Raw genomic sequence first — 16,050 nt, forward strand, 5'->3', positions numbered from 1 at the left:
GCAGTGGCCTGGGCCTGAGCCTTTGAGACACCGGTAGCACACTACGTCTCTCCCAATTGTTCCTCCTCTCCTGTGTCTCTGGTTCCTTTTCAGCCCCCAAATGTGGCAGGATGTGTGCAATTCCCCATCTTTTGCAGAAGTTAAAACTGCTGCCTAAATGCCATAAATGATGCCCCCAGTCCCGCTGTGAATGGGAGGTGGAGTTTTTAGGCTAAATTCTTCTGCCCAATTTTTTTCTTTCTTCTGTTTTTTCAATACTGTTCAAAGATCCCCAAATTGGAGAAGGTTATACAGCCAGATTAATTAATTTCAATGCAAATTTGTGTCCCCTCACTCAGACCAGACCCTAACATTGCTCCGTAATCACACAGCAGGTTGGCCACACTCATTCTTACCAAGGATCATTCGAGCCTTTTTTGCTTTCCCCAAACCTCTGCTTCTCACCCTTTCTACTGATTGATGACCTCAGCTCCTGATTTGCCAATGAAATAGCAGCAGAGTTCAAGCTGCCCCGCTCACTGTCCAGTCAGAGAACGCACTTAGAGCACCACTAACACCTTCCTGTCCTCCTCAGTAGTGCCACCGCCCCCACCTGTGTGTTGGATCCCTGCATCTCCCACCCTATCAAGGACCTTTTGCCTTGTTATTTCTGCTTTCTCTTGTCAAGCCCATCTCCATCTTGAACCAGAAACTTCCCTATTGAATTAAAAGTCTCTCCTAGTAAAAATATCAAATGAGCTGGGCCTGGTGGCTTGTGCCAGTAATACTAGCACTCTGGGTGGGTGGGTTTCTTGAACTCAGGTGTTTGGGACCAGCCTGAGCAAGAGTGAGACCCCATTTCTACTAAAAATAGGAAAACTATCAGGTTATTGTGGTGGGTGCTGGTAGTCCTAGCTACTCGGGAGGCTGAGGCAAGAAGATTGTTCAAGCCTAAGAGTTTGAGGTTGCTATGAGCTGCGAGGCCATGGCATTTTATCCAGGGTGACATAGTGAGACTTTATCTCAAAAACAAAGGCAAACAGCGACAATAAAAATGTAAAATGATGACAAAAATCTCCCCTTGTAGACCCTTTCCTCACAGCCTCTGTCCCCACCTCTACAGTTTTCCCTGGCAGGAAAATTGCTATAAAAAGTGGAACATACGGAACACACTGACTGGATCCTTTTCTTTTTCACGTCCCACACACTTCTCAGTCCACACTAATCTGCTTTCTGTTCTCATCACTCGTGGAAAAGTCATGACCTTCCCAGTCCTGAAGCCCCAAGACCTGCTTCTGCCACTATCTTCCTTTGCCTTCATGGTGTCTGACTGTTGAACACGTCCTCTCTCTTTCCTGAAAATACTCTTGGCTTCCGTGACACCACATGCCCTTGGTTTTTCTATCTCTCTGGCAGTTTCCTCTCTTTTTCATTTCTTGCCTCTCCTGAATACGATCATTCAATGTCCTCATTGCTCAAAGCTCTTTCTCTTCTTAGGTAAACTCATCTCCCAGGACTTTAATTTTCAATTATTAGAAGGTTATGGATATTTCTCTGACCAAAACCCAGAAGAATGAAAATCATTTTACTACAAAGATATTTGCCCCAGAATGTTTATTTCAGGTCACTTCACAATTGCCAAGTCATGGGAGTAACCCAGGTGCCCATCAACCCATGAATATATTAATAAACTATGGCATATGTATACCATGGTGTACTATTCAGCCATAAGAAAAGATGGAAACTTTACATCTTTTATGTTTACCTGAATGGGGTCGAAACACATTCTTCTTAGTAAAGTGTCTCAACAATGGGAAAAGAAATTATCCAATGTACTCAATACTAATACGAAACCAATATATAACTACATGCCCATGCGAATGATAAAACACAAATATAGTGTTGTGTTTTTTACCTAAAGTATATAATGTGAGGGTGTTCAGCACGCCCCGTGGGTGAAGGGCTCAACTGCAATTTGAACTTTTCCTTAGAAGTGAAAATAGTGAAACCTAAAAATTTGTACCCTCATATTAATTTGAAATCTAAAAAAATTAAAAAATGGTGAATTTCTCTGTACATCAAACAGCACAGTTGACATTCCCTTTGGGGTGTCTCAAGGCCACCAAACACTCAACATCTAGAAAAATAACACCACTATCTTCTGCCTCAGTCCTTCAGCCTACTTCCATATCAATCCCCCTTCACTGAGTGGTATCAGCATCCAGCCAGGGGTGTGGGCCAGAAACCCAGGAAGCCGTTTCAGCACCTTTATTTCCCCATCTCCACCCCATCCAATCATGATCCAGTTCTGTGATATTAATTTTTAAGTATGTTTCTGATTACACCCTCTTACTACTATTTGATTCCTAGAAAGCAAACTGAACTGAGGGATAGCAGACCAGGCACCACCACTAACAACTTATGCCATCTTAGGTGTGCTGACTACATGGTGCAGAGATTCCGTAAAGGCTACTGTGCATAGAACAGTCTTCAGGTGTCCAGGGTGGAGCAGGAGACTCAGTGGAGTCTCAGTGATTTCCAACAATGCTTTATTTAGCTTTAGCAAAGGATATAGCTTCCTGATGCAAAGTAAGGCTTTACAACTGAACTGTCCAGTACAATCTTTTATAAGTAGAACCCAGAAATGGGTAACACTGGTTCTTGTTGGAGGCTATAAAGACAGGGAGAGAAGCTGTCTTTGATGAAAATTATTTATTTATTTGAGACAGAATATTGATCTATCTCCCAGGCTAGAGTGCAGTGGCATCTCACTGTAGTCTCAAACTCCTGGCTTAAGCAATCCTCCTGCTTTAGTGAGGACTATAGGCCCATGCCACCATGCCCAGCTAATTTTCTTTTCTAATTTTTTTTTTTTTTGCAGAGACAGGGTCTTTCTCTTGCTCAGGCTGGTGTCAAACTCCTGACCTCAAGTGTTCCTCTGCCCTTGGCCTTTCAAAATGCTAGGATTACAGGCATGAGCCATGGTGCCTCACCTGATGGAAACACTTTGAATGTGGACATATAAGTCTGGATATACGTGGGGTATCCAAAAGTCTGACTTCACCCTTATTTCAGCAACACTTACAGGGCCTCTTTCTTTACCCCTAAGGTGAGGTTCTAAACTCAAAGCAGAATTCGGGAGGATCTGAGATTGAAATGCTGCCTTTGCCTCTGCGTCTTGGGAAATCCTCCCCAAATTTTGCCTTAACCCACGGCAGGAGATGACATTACTGGGACTGGAGGAAGTTGCACGCGGATATCAAACGTCTGACAATGGCCAAGAACAAATTAAGAGGACAGAAGTCCAGGAATGTCTTTCACATAGCCAGCCAAAAAAACTTTAAGACTAAAAACAAAGCAAAACCAGTTACCACTAATCTTAAGAAGATAAATATTATGAATGATGAAAAAGTTCACAGAGTGAATAAAGCTTTTGTAAATACACAAAAGGAACTTGCACACTTCTCAAAAGGCCTTTCTCTTAAACCTATACAGAAAGAATTGATTCCTCAGTGACGTCTTGAAAGTGAGCTGTTCACTGTTCATGTTGATGAAGCTACAAAATTAATGGCTCTGTTGTAATACAGTGGCGATGCATCTACTTCCCCCAAAAGAACAACAAATTAAACATTTTATACAAAAACAAAAACAAAAAGAAAAACCCATGGCAGGTTGTGCTTTCTAAAACCAGACCCAGTGGCTCTGAGGTTTATGTGAAAGGAAGTTTACTAGTGAGTGTCTTGGGAATATCACTGCAGAGAGGTGAAGACAGCAGGATCAAACAGACAGAGGAGCTGGATGGTGCGGGGCAGTTTCATCCATCCCAGGGAAAGCTGTGATGAACTTCAGAGACTTCCTAGATTGAGGCAAGGGGCCCAGCCTTTGTACATACTGTACTGGCCATTAATTGGATACAAGTTGCTCTGGGGAGGGGGTGTAATGTTGAGTTGAGCAGATTTTTCCAGCCAAGGGCAATTTCCAGAGAGGGATGCAGGTATGGACTTTCAGTAGCATCACACCTGGCAGACGGTGAGTCAGTGCCTTGGTCCTGAAGGGGAATCTGAGTGGCGCAGCATGGCGTGGACTGCACTCACCTGCCCAGGTGAATCATGCTCTGTTGCTGCTCTCTGACCTCCCTTCCCTGTCCTCCCTTATAAGGTGATCCACAAAGAGGTTCTTGGCCTTGCTTTTGCCTTTATTCTGACCAGAGTTGCTTTCCTTCCCCACCCCAAGCTTCCCCTTCTCTAATTTCTTACACTTTAAACATACTCCAGACCAGGGGTTCTCAAACTTTTTAAACAGGGGCCAGTTTACTGTCACTCAGACCATTAGAGGGCTGGACCGTGGGCCCTGGGACGAGTCGGCTGCTGAGCAGGACAGGCAGTGGCAGCAAAAACACCCGGCGGGCCGGATAAATGTCCTAGGTGGGTTGTATGTGGCCCACGGGCTGTAGTTTGAGGACACCTGCTCCAGACCAACTTGAACAAGCCTGGCATGTCACCCATGGACTCCCACACTTCTCTCTTCCTCTCTCTGCAGTCCTGTCATGTTTAAACTTTATCTATCTATCTATCTATCTATCTATCCATCCATCCATCTAATCTATCTATGTAGCTCTCTCTCTCCCTCACTCCCATAAACATATCTGAGTTCAAGCCTATCTCAGGCCAATTTATCAAATTTTCAATGGCTGGGATATGGTATATGCAATTGTCATCATTCTTTTACATTTATTCACATAGTTTAACACACTTTCAGTTTAATACTGTTCAAACGATACAAAGCAAAATTCACCACGAATATCCCTTCCACTAGTAGTCTCAATTCTTTCCCAGATGTGACTCACTCATCGATTTTTATACATATGTATACGTCACAGTGCACATAAATGCATGGTTTAGCTCTATATTACACTGTGTGTATCGCCCTTGTGCTTTGTGTGTTCACTTCCCAATATATCAACTAGTACCATCTGGGAGCGCCAATTGTGTGCATCTCTTCCCAACTCCACATCCATTGCCATCGCATCAGTAGCCTGAACGTGGCTGTGATCAGAGTATTTACACCACAGAAAGCAGCATACACTGCCAATTGGTATTTTTTCATGGAGAGCTGGTTGTTAAACATATAATAGTTCACTGATGATTGTAGAATCATTTCATATCTATTTGTATATATTTATTTTGCTTAATTTTTATAAAACGTTTTAACATTATGGATGAGTATAGTTTAGCCATGACCCAGATTAAGAGAATTCCAATTATATCCACATTTTCCCACATAATGCTTCACTGAACCTTACTGCATATTTTAATTTTTGGACACATATGTGGGTATTTTCCTCAGAAAGTTACTTAGCAGTTTTACTCTTGAATTGAAGCCAATGTGAGTTTTATATCATAATGGATCAGACTAAACAGCCACTTCCAAATCGCCACTCATTTACACCTTTATCCGTAGTGTGTATCAGTACCATTGTGATGCTTTTGTGATACTGTCGATCTGTTTAAAACTTGTACAGGGCTGATTTTTGAACTAGCAAATTCCTTAAGCAGATAACAGGAAAAAACTGCCACTGTGCTGAAGTATCAGTGTTATGAAAAATTTGATGATCACGATGATAACAAAGATGATAATGTTAAAATAATTTTAAAGGTAGTCATGGATAATTATGCTCCCAAATATGGGTTCCTATTGCTACAAAAACTGTTATTCTAATTCTTATCTTCTTGTTACGAAGATGTGGATCCTAAAATCATTGGAAGAATTAATTTGAGGTTTAGGCTTTTCCCAGTCCTCTGGCTGACTAGAACTATTCTGTATAGTATCTAATTTTCTGACCAAAAAAAAAATGTTAAGTATAACGTTTGGTACAGGACATTTAATTTAAACACGGCAACTTAAAATCATAGTTTTTCCCTATCATGGTTTTAAAGGACCATTTCTAGACCCTCAAGATGAAGTACTCAGGAATAATTCAGGGGCCTCATCTAATGCCCTCACTTACAGACCTCCGGCAGAAAATGAGGATTCTGCAGTTTGTTTTTACTGGCTGTATTGATCTGATCTGCAGAATTTCTTTCCTCCACAGCTAAATCAGTAAATTCCACACTTAGCTGGCATTTTGCTCCAGGACTTATAAGGAGAGTTGAATTTGGAGTCATGAAACAATATATCGTCACTGTTACTAATGCTAGGACATCGCTATTAAGGGGAGTCCATAAAATTCTTGCCTCTGTGTGGAAAATCACTATTGCCAAACATCGAGGATGAGATACGCCTTTGGAAATTAAGATACACCTGCTTATATCCCACTGTACATCTCTTTAGCAGGCTTTGGTATGAATTGTGTTATCCAAGGGTATACTTGGATTCTTCACATTGTAAGGCTCATAAAATCCTTGGAGATCAAATTTCATGAATTTCCTTTCATTTTCAGAATCAGGGCTTCCTCATATAAAATGGGCTACAGATGATAAAAGCTAAATGTATTATTGAGCTTGTTCTGTGTGCCCCAGTGTGTGCTAGCTAGGTGCTACTACTTATTACGTGATCTTCACGTCTCCCCTGTAGGGTAGACACTATAATTACTCCCATTTTACTGAAGACAAGTCAGGAACTTATAGATGAATAAAGTCATACAGCTAGTAAATAATAGAGCTTAGAGAATCAAAATCGGGATTCTCTACTTTAGAAATCCAGCTGTTTTCTAAGAGAGATACTCCCTAATTTAATTTTGGGAGGACCCTGATTGTTGACACATCTTTTGACAAGCAGGCAGCTGATCATTAGTCTAGAATGAAAGTGAAAGCTGAGAGATAGATAGATAGATAGATGATAGATAGACAGACAGACAGTCAGTCCATGGAGCAGGAGGGCCACAAACCCTGGCAATAGACTTTCTTTTCCTTTCTCTTTTAGGTAAGAGACTGCAGGGCTGGCCCACTCTTCCTGCCTTCCAAGACTGGAGAGAGAACCAATCAGATGACCCACTCACTGATCATTTCTGCTTTTTCACTCTATGGAGGCAAAAAGAACTTTTAAAAGAAGGAAAATAGAAAAAAAAAATTAAATAAGCATTTACAAAATGGTATCTCAGGGAACAAAGCAAATGCCTGATTCCACAGACATTCCTGTGTAAAAGAGGGCTTGTCCCTTTAAAGCTGGGAGGGAACAAAGGGCTGAAGCTTTCCTGGGTTTGATGTTTCTCTCCGGAGGAGCAGCGATGCCATTCAAACTAATCAAAGTTTTACTAGGTTCAGAAATGCCAAACCAGCACATTTTGTATTCCTATTCCCCCCAAAACACTGTCTGTAAGTGAAAAACATCTGCATCTAAAACAAGACAATTAACAAGAAGACACACGCAATGCTAATGCTGTGCGTCTATTTTTGGTCTCCAGCTCAGAGCAGAAGCAGGGAAGGAGAGAGTGCCTCTTTGTCTTTCTTCCACTTTTATCTTTTTAAACCGTGGTCAAATAGTCCTAACATAACACTGACCACTTCAACCATGGTTTGAATGTACAGTTCCCTGGCTCTACGTGTGTTCACATGGTTGTGCAATTGTCACAGCCATCTATCTCCAGAACTCCTCTCGTCTTTCCAAACTGAAACTCTACACCAGTGATTTTCAACCAGTGTGCTGTGAGCGGGTCTTAGGTATGCCATGAAGGTTTTTAAAGAACGTTAATTAAATTATTTTTCAGAAGAAAGTTCAAAGCACAGTAAGTGGATTCTTTTTACATGCTTTTTTTTTTTTTTTTTTGATCAATATAATTTAAGTGGGCCATGGAAGTTTAACTATAGGTTCAAGTGGACTGTGAGATAAAGGTTGAAAAGCACTGTTCTACAGGGTGCTCTGGTCTGGGTTTGGCTGTTTGGCTGCTGGAGCCAGAGCCGGCCCCTGATCTTTCAGCCATGGGTGAGAAACATAGCAACAGGATGGACATAACCTTAACAATTTGATCCCACTCTCCTCTCCCAAGTGTTTTCTATGTGATAGGGGATGCTACTGACATGTTGTTAGACTTTTCTTTATCAGATTAATATATGATTTATTATTCAGCGTACCTTGCCATCTGCTATGAATATTATGTCATAATAATAACTTTAAACACTTCACAGATTCCCTTCCCTTCCCTCTCTCCTGCACAAATAACTCTTTAGTTTTTATGCATTCCTTCTGTCCCCATCCCTGTGGATAATTTTTCTGTAATAGTAATTTTGGACTGCATGGGATTTTGTATTCTGCTTTGATTACCCATCTTTTATCCATTCTTAGATATTATTTCTGTTTTTCAGAGTCATACATAATGTCGACATAGGACCAAAGTCTTTCACCCCAACGGTTGGATAATAATACATTTCACGAATCCTCTATTTCTGGATATAGATGTTTGTCTCAGGTCAGGCTCCAAGGGAAGCAGGCTATGAAACGGAGATGAGGTTTATTACAGGAGGCTCTTGAGGCTGGACACCTGAGCCAAGTCAGAGGTAGAGAGCAAAGACTGGGAGGTGGAGTTGAGCTGCTGTGCAGATGCAGTGAAGGCCTGAGCCTACCCCAGGAAGACCTCTGCAGCTCAGATAGTCTTGCAGAATTTTCTCAAGTTAGAGCAGAAAGACAGGACCTAACACACCACATTTATTTAGACTATAACCTCAGACAAAGTAGTTTTCTCCAGGCCAGGAAATTCCCAAAAAGGACAAATAGTTGAGGGCTGCCTAACAGATCCCTAAAAAGCAATATGGGTAGTACGTTAAGGTCTAGTTCAAGGGTGTTCTCCAGCTTTTTCAATTTAGGTATCACAGCAATGAGCAACGTTGGACATGATGTATTTTCCACCACTTCTTTCTGGAGAATCAGGGACACAATTCACAAGTGGGAGCTTATAAGTTTCCATCCCTGGAACTACCGAGAATTTTTGCCTCTGAAATATTTCCTGACACTAACCAAGTTGCTCAAGCTTTCTTTCGTTTTGATAATTTCCGATTCAGTGACATCAACTCTAGCTAATCACAAATATAGTGGGAAGGAAAGTTACATCACATGTGTGCAACATCTTGAATATTACAAACATTGGCTCCAGACAAGTGTTGGAGAATGATTATAAAATACAAATTCTTAGAGGTTCATTCCCTTTGATATCTCAACTGACCGAGTCTGAGATGAGTGTCAGGAACCCATATTACGGACCCAATATACCATCCAGTGTTTTATCCCTCGGAAACTTGGGAAGCACTGTTTTAGAATATAAAACTTGAATCCAGCATATTTTGGCATTATTTCTCTGTTCTCTTAGAAGAAAACCAATTTGCATCCTGTCTCCTTTGCTTTCATTCAAAACCAGCACCCATCATCAAGTCCATTTGAGTTTTGCAACATACTCTTTTGTTCCTGCCATATAAAGATCTTCTTGAAATAAATACAATCCAAATTACAAATGCATGTTCACAGGAGCTCTCAAACAAATATGCTCCACATTTTCAACTCTTGGCTGGATATTCACCGAGACCCCCCCAAAGGTGGAGAACACTGCATTAGGCATTTTCATATATGATAGCATTTAATTCTTACAGCAACTTCTAAGTAGATTTTATCATCCCCGTTCTCCCATAGGAAGAAATAGACTGTCCCAGAGCTTGAGTAAAGTGTCCAAAGCCTTGATGAGTTATTAACCTCTCCAAGGTGTTAGGTTTGGCAGTAGCTCTTAAAAGTTGTCTCCGACGCCAGACTCTCCAACTCACTGGTATCTGTAACTAAAGATTTTTCGGTTGTAAGTCACAGAAAACTCAATCCAAACTGGCTCAAGCAAAAAGGGAATTTATTGGCTTATGTAACTGAAAACTCTATGAGTAATTGGCCTTCAGATGTGGCTCTTTATAGGGGGTTAAATGATGTCATCAAGACTCCAGGACTTTTTTATTTTTTGCCTCTTGATTTGAATAACTTATTTCTCCATTGCTCCCATTCCCAGATAGACCCAGCTCCTCTGGTAAAGTGGCTGCTATCAGCTCCTTCCAGTTTTCCCTTCAGTGGAAAGGAGTCATCGGCAGCTATGATCACCTAGTCTGGAAAATTTCTATGACCGGACAGACTTAAGACGTGTGCCACTATGAACTGTTGCCTGGAAATAGGATACCTACTCCTCCTCCTGGAAATCACTCCCTGCTCCTCCCAAACCTTAAAGACTGAGAGAGGTGGTGGGGCAGACCTCCAAACTCACAGTAGGATGGTTACTGAAAAAATGGAGACCAGGTACTGAGGAGCTAGTAGGTCATTATCAACCCCTTTCCCACTTTCCTTTAGTTTTAAGTCTTGTTCTACTTCCCCTCACGGCCTGCCTAGAGAATTCAAGAACTGTTCCAAAGACTTCGTGCTTTAACCAGGTTAATCCTCGCAATGACCGTATAAGGTAAGTACTGTCGCTGTCTCCATATATACACACAGATGAGGGAGCTGAGTGAGAGAATTAAGCAACTTGCCAGAACGTGTGTTAAAGGCGGGACTGGCACACAGGCCACCTGGCTCCTGAATCCAGCGTCTTTCCCGCTGGGCTCCATGGTCTTTCAGAGTTGTATATCTTCATAGTTTGGTGTCAGCTCAATGCCACGGGCCTTCCTGAACTCTTTCTGAAAAAATCCTAGATTATCTCCAGGCTCATATCTCTTCTTCATCCATCTAAACTACATACCTCCCCCCAGTCATACCCCTGTTGTCTCAGCCACTTAACACTGGTAGGCACCAGCCACATGCCTGGCTGTGTTCTAGATGCCTGAGAGTGGGATTGGCATAAATGTGGTCAAGAAGACAGTCCCGATTCTTCCTTACTCAGGGAAAACTCCAACAACCAGGGAAGTTTGATAAAGAATCAAATGCCTTCGAGTGTCATCTAGGGATAATGTGTCAAGTGAATAAGTACATACAGTGTGTGTCCTTTGTCCTCTCTTCAGTGTTATTTATTATCTTAGATAGGGATAAGAGGCAGATTTTATTCCTAAAATCTCATAGACAGTAGTTCTCAGCTTCATAGCGATGGCTTAGGCCCTCCCGTGTGAGCTGTTGGACTGTGTGAAATCTGAAGCATGATGATGGCTTCCCGTGGTGTCCCAGACAAGCTAGGGCCTCCCTAAAGTGTGTATCTTGGGTCTTTGCTTAAGGCTCCACTGTAGTTATGAGAACAGGTACAGCATGCCCTAAATACCAATTGTCACCTTGCAATGATGGCATCGCTGCCTGGAGATGGTCCTGGAAGCAGCACTGATACACCTCACACTTGGGACCAAGAGTCTAGAGGCCATCGTCATACTCTGGGTGGTCTCTGCAAAATCTCTTATCTTTCCTACATCTCAGATTTCCCCTTTGCAGAGAGGATTGCAGTAGATGAACATGTGCACACATTACCCACTGTGCCAAGACTGGAGGCACAAGAGAGGAGCATTTACAGGGTTCTTAGATAAGTCAGATTCTGATGTGGACATAGAATGTTATTACAGTGATATGTTATACGTGTGCAGAGAAGGCCATCGAGGCAGGAGCCAACTCCAGGAGCCAGATGTTCAGAGTGGACTCAAGTGTTCACATCATGGTCCTGACTGGGGATGAGAGCATAGTGGTGGGACAATATCATGGCAATGAACTGTGGCCAGGAGCCATGGGGTTTCATGAGGCTACATCTCAAGGTTAATTACTTGATGTCCTGCCTAGAGTCTGTTTCCTTCAAAGGACCCCCTCCCCCTCTTATTTTTGGGAATGGTTTCAGGGCTTGGTGTCCTCATAACTTTGCCTCCTTCACAGCTTTGCTGCAGACAGTTGATCTAACCTCGTGGATGAGAATTTCCTGTCCACATTAGAAAGAGAGAACTTCCCTCAGACGTGACAAATATTAGACTCGCTCTCACTCCTACTCCCTGTGTCTGTGGAAAACATCACTAACCAACGATTGCCGCTTTCCCACTGGACTTGGACGGAGCTTCACAGCCTACACACAGCCCTCCAAGCAGCCGTCTTTTTTAGTTCTTTAAAAATGGCATGTAAGATGAAGCCAAATGCCCAAACTAGCCTCTGGGTTGTCGTCTGTCTGGTCCTTTTAAGAATGTAACTTTCACATCATTCTATGGTGGGTGGAAAAGCAGCTGGAGGCTTTATTCTCAGACCAAGAATGTAATAATAGGAGTTGCAAAGACAGACAGGGGCAGACAGAAGTTTGAGGCACAGGCCTGCAGAAGAGTTTGGTAACAGCAGCAAAGGCTGTTTAAGCCTGGTGCTTTGGGTCACAGATTTGTGAGCACAGAGAGCCCATCAGGTGTGGCCACTTAGATCCATCCGGGCTTAGTACAAATGGCAGCCGCAGGTCTCCGAGGGCATCTAGCATCTCCCTCACTATCATTTTAGCTTTTTGGCTTCCATTCAGATTAAATCTTAGGGATAGACAGGATCCGTCTACCCATCCCTTTTTATCATCCAAGTATCATTATAATCCACCAGCCTATTAAGAATTAATAGGTAATGGGTTGGCCCTGTTTCCAGGCTACTTTAGCTGGGTTTTAGTAACGGGGGCTTCCAGGGCAAGGATGGTGAGTGAGCACCTCACCTCCACATTCATATTTAATCAGATGCTAGAGGATGGTGGGCAGGATCTCAGGGCTTCTAGGGAAGATCTGCAAGAAACCACTGGGTCTTGACTCTTAAAGAGGCAGATTTCATCCTTTGCTGGAAATGCAATAATAACAATAAGTGCAAGAACAGAAGAATAAAGTAAGTAAGACATTGGCCTGATGTTTTAGCAGAGATCTTGCCTACAGTTAAAGCAGCACAGACTGCGAACTCAGGTGTGAAGTCTAATGCTTTGGTTTTACATACCTCTGAGATAACATGGAAAGTGTGAGCCCCAACAGAGAACCCAGGGTCGTCACTGCAGCTGCACCTTCTTACGAGTAGGCTATTAATTGTCCTCATTAGAGAAACAGTGTGGTGCAGTGAAAACGGATTTGGAGTCCAACATACCAATTGGGTTTAAAACTCAGTTTCATTGCTTATAATATCTACGAACTTCAGGCGGCACCTGTGACTCAAAGGAGTAGGGTGCCGGCCCCATATGCCAGAGGTGGCAGGTTCAAACCCAGCTCCAGGCCAAAAACTGAAAAAAAAAAAAAATATATATATATATATATATAAACTTGAAATATTCACTTACTCCCCTAACTCCCACTGTCTACAGAAAACAGAGGAAATAACTACAAGTGTTCAAACTATTTAGATACTATTTCTCTAGCAAGAGGAAAAAACCTCCACCCTATTATATATGAGCCGGAGACCATCTTATTAGAACAGAAATAAATACAAGAGATGGTGTGCATTGTTAACAAGAGCCAAGATAGGGCAATTAAAGTCTACTTGGAAATCAATTGAACAAATTTGAAACTGGAGACCAGACTTTATTTGGACGTTTATGGTTGTAACATTTCCACCACAGGACAACTGACTCTTGGTTCTCTACCCAGGGAGACGCTGAGCAGAACAGATGTACGGCTGCTCCACCTGCTAGTGCCTTAAAGTTTGCCCCGTAGATAGATGCCTGAATATGCTGGCCAGCCCATGCCAGCTCTGTTTCCCAGACAGTAGTAATAATTTTGTTTTATTGAGTTTAAAACATTCCTAAGATGTCCAGGATCACTGCCAGATAAGAAATAACACACTTCAGATCCAGAATGAAATTATTTTGAAGGGTTGTTAAATAGACTGAATGGACAGAATTAGAATTCTAAGCCTGGACCTTGCTCGCCTCTGTACTGGGTACGTCCTTAGAGATGCTCCCTGAGAGCCAGAGATGGGGCCCCAGGGGCTTCTCTCTCCGGGTGAGTTCTTCCTCCTATTGGGGGCACGAGGGCCAGGTAACTTCACCTTAGTGCTTACGATTTCTAGTGCAGAATTATGTGTCCCGTTCTTTTCGCTTTTTTTCCCCCATTCAAATTTCCTTTATTATGTCTTATAGCATAACGGTGTACATTAATGCAATCATGAGGTACAGTGGGCTATTTTCATAGACATTTTGAAATACTCTCATCAAACTGGTTAACATAACCTTCAGGTCATTTTCTCAGTTATTGAGTTAAGACATTCATACTCTGCTTTTAGAAAGATTGCCTTTATTGGAAATAATTTCTTCTTATTCATTTGTTTAAATTTTTTAATCCCAACCTAATGGTTCAGATTTATTGGCTTCATAATTTTGCCTTAAGCTGCCCCTCATTTATTCACCTGTGTGGGCTATAGTGGTTGAAAGCAAAGACTTGGGACTCAGACATGGGTAGGTTTAAATACCAGTTCTGCCATATTGTAAAGTCATATGAGGTTGAGAAAACCTACTCAAAATCCCTCTCTTCAACTCTATCAACTGGGGCCATGAGAAAAGCTAATTTACAGCATCATTGTAAGGATTAAATGAGATGACATAATAGAGTGCTTCTCACAGTGCCCCGTGTGTAGCAAGCCCTCAGATCATTTCATCACTCATCCATTTGTGCCTTAAGATGGTGGTAAAGGATAAAAGCACAAATGTATATCTACAAGGGAATGGCAAGCTGTGCTGACCTCCTGGGCTGAGTCAGGGATTTTGTTTTTCTAAGGCAGAGCTGAGATTAACGTCAGTCAATCTTTTTTTTGTTTTCCACTTGTGTCCCCTGGGTTACAGAGCCTGGATCCTCTCTCCTCTATATTTCCAAAGTCTGAGAAATCTCTGTGCCTACAGATACTGATCCATAGGCCCCAGGCATTTTTAGGTTACCTGACTTTAGCCCCCGTAGAATAGCATCCTAGAGCAGCAAATTTCAGACAGCGTTCCCACTGGGGAGTCTGGCTGCTTCTCCCTCATGAGGGTAATTGCTTGCATTGCCAGTTCAGCCTTTTTCTACTTAGCTGACACTCTGGTCTCACTGGTGATTCTCATGAGGCCAGCAATGAATGTGGTTTAAATGGAAAATGTTGTTTGTGCATGCAGTGTCAATGAAGATGTTATTAATACAGCTCTAGGAAGACAGCTGCTGCCAACTGGCTGGAAAAGCCACAGCCACACACAGAGCCTGTTCGCCCATCTCAGGGCTGGCAGCACTTAAAAAGCTATCAGATCCAACCCAGATCTGATGCTTGAGTCCCTTCATCTCATGACTGTCCCCTTCCTAGCCTGTACCAGCTCCCATGGCAGGAATCTTGTCATCAGTCATAATTCCTGATGTGGCTTTGCCATCTCTGGATAAATCATGACAATTATTTTGTTTGTGTATTTCCCAGCATGGGCCTTCAGGATATCTTCTCACTGATGACAATTCAGATCCTTGGGACTATAGGGTACAAATAAAATCTCCCTTCCCTCCAATAGCTGTACAATTTCAAAGAGGACAGTTCGGACTTCAAGGATTAGATTAAACCTTCCCATTCCCCCCAAGGATTCTTCAGGTGATAGGACCACTGCCCTTTATTATCTGAGATTCATGTCCTAGCTGCATATTGGGCCCACTACACAACCTTAGGCAGGCCACCTAATTTCTCCCAAATCTCAGTTTCCTTGTATGGAAAATGGGAAGCATGCGTGTTTGTATATTTATTTAAAACAGTATATGGCTTGGAGGGACGTGAAGTTTAAGGGAGGTCACATTATAAAGTGCTTGACACAGTGTCTGGCACATAATGGTCACTTAATAATTATCAGTGATCATTATTGTTGTTTCAGCATTTGGCTTTGAGTTCAAAGTCCTAGGTGGGCTCTGATTAACCCAAAGAGGATCAGAATGATTAGTCTTCGTGACAGCCTATGAACTACTCACTGAGCATGGTCCTACCTTCCTTGCCACCTTGCCTCACTGGTCCTTTCCTAGGTTGGCCACACCCCATTCACTGGCCTCCTTCTAGTTCTTCATATATGCCAAACCCTTTCCTATCTTGGTGTCTTCACATATGCCTGCCTCCCTCTTCCTGCTTATATGCATGCAACAAGCATTTGTGATTTGTAAATAACTTGTAATTTATCTCAATATCAAATAGTTTTTCCTTTTCTAGAATTTATAGACATATAATTAT

General features: G+C 42.2%; 1 pseudogene; it reads left to right on the forward strand.

The window, feature by feature from the left end:
- Nucleotides 1-3,252: 3,252 nt before the first annotated feature.
- LOC100947755 lies at nt 3,253-3,561 on the forward strand (annotated as a pseudogene).
- Nucleotides 3,562-16,050: the final 12,489 nt, after the last annotated feature.

The sequence above is a fragment of the Otolemur garnettii genome, unplaced genomic scaffold (assembly GCF_000181295.1).
Source record: "Otolemur garnettii isolate 467f Iridium unplaced genomic scaffold, OtoGar3 scaffold00023, whole genome shotgun sequence".
NCBI classification, from domain to species: domain Eukaryota; kingdom Metazoa; phylum Chordata; class Mammalia; order Primates; family Galagidae; genus Otolemur; species Otolemur garnettii.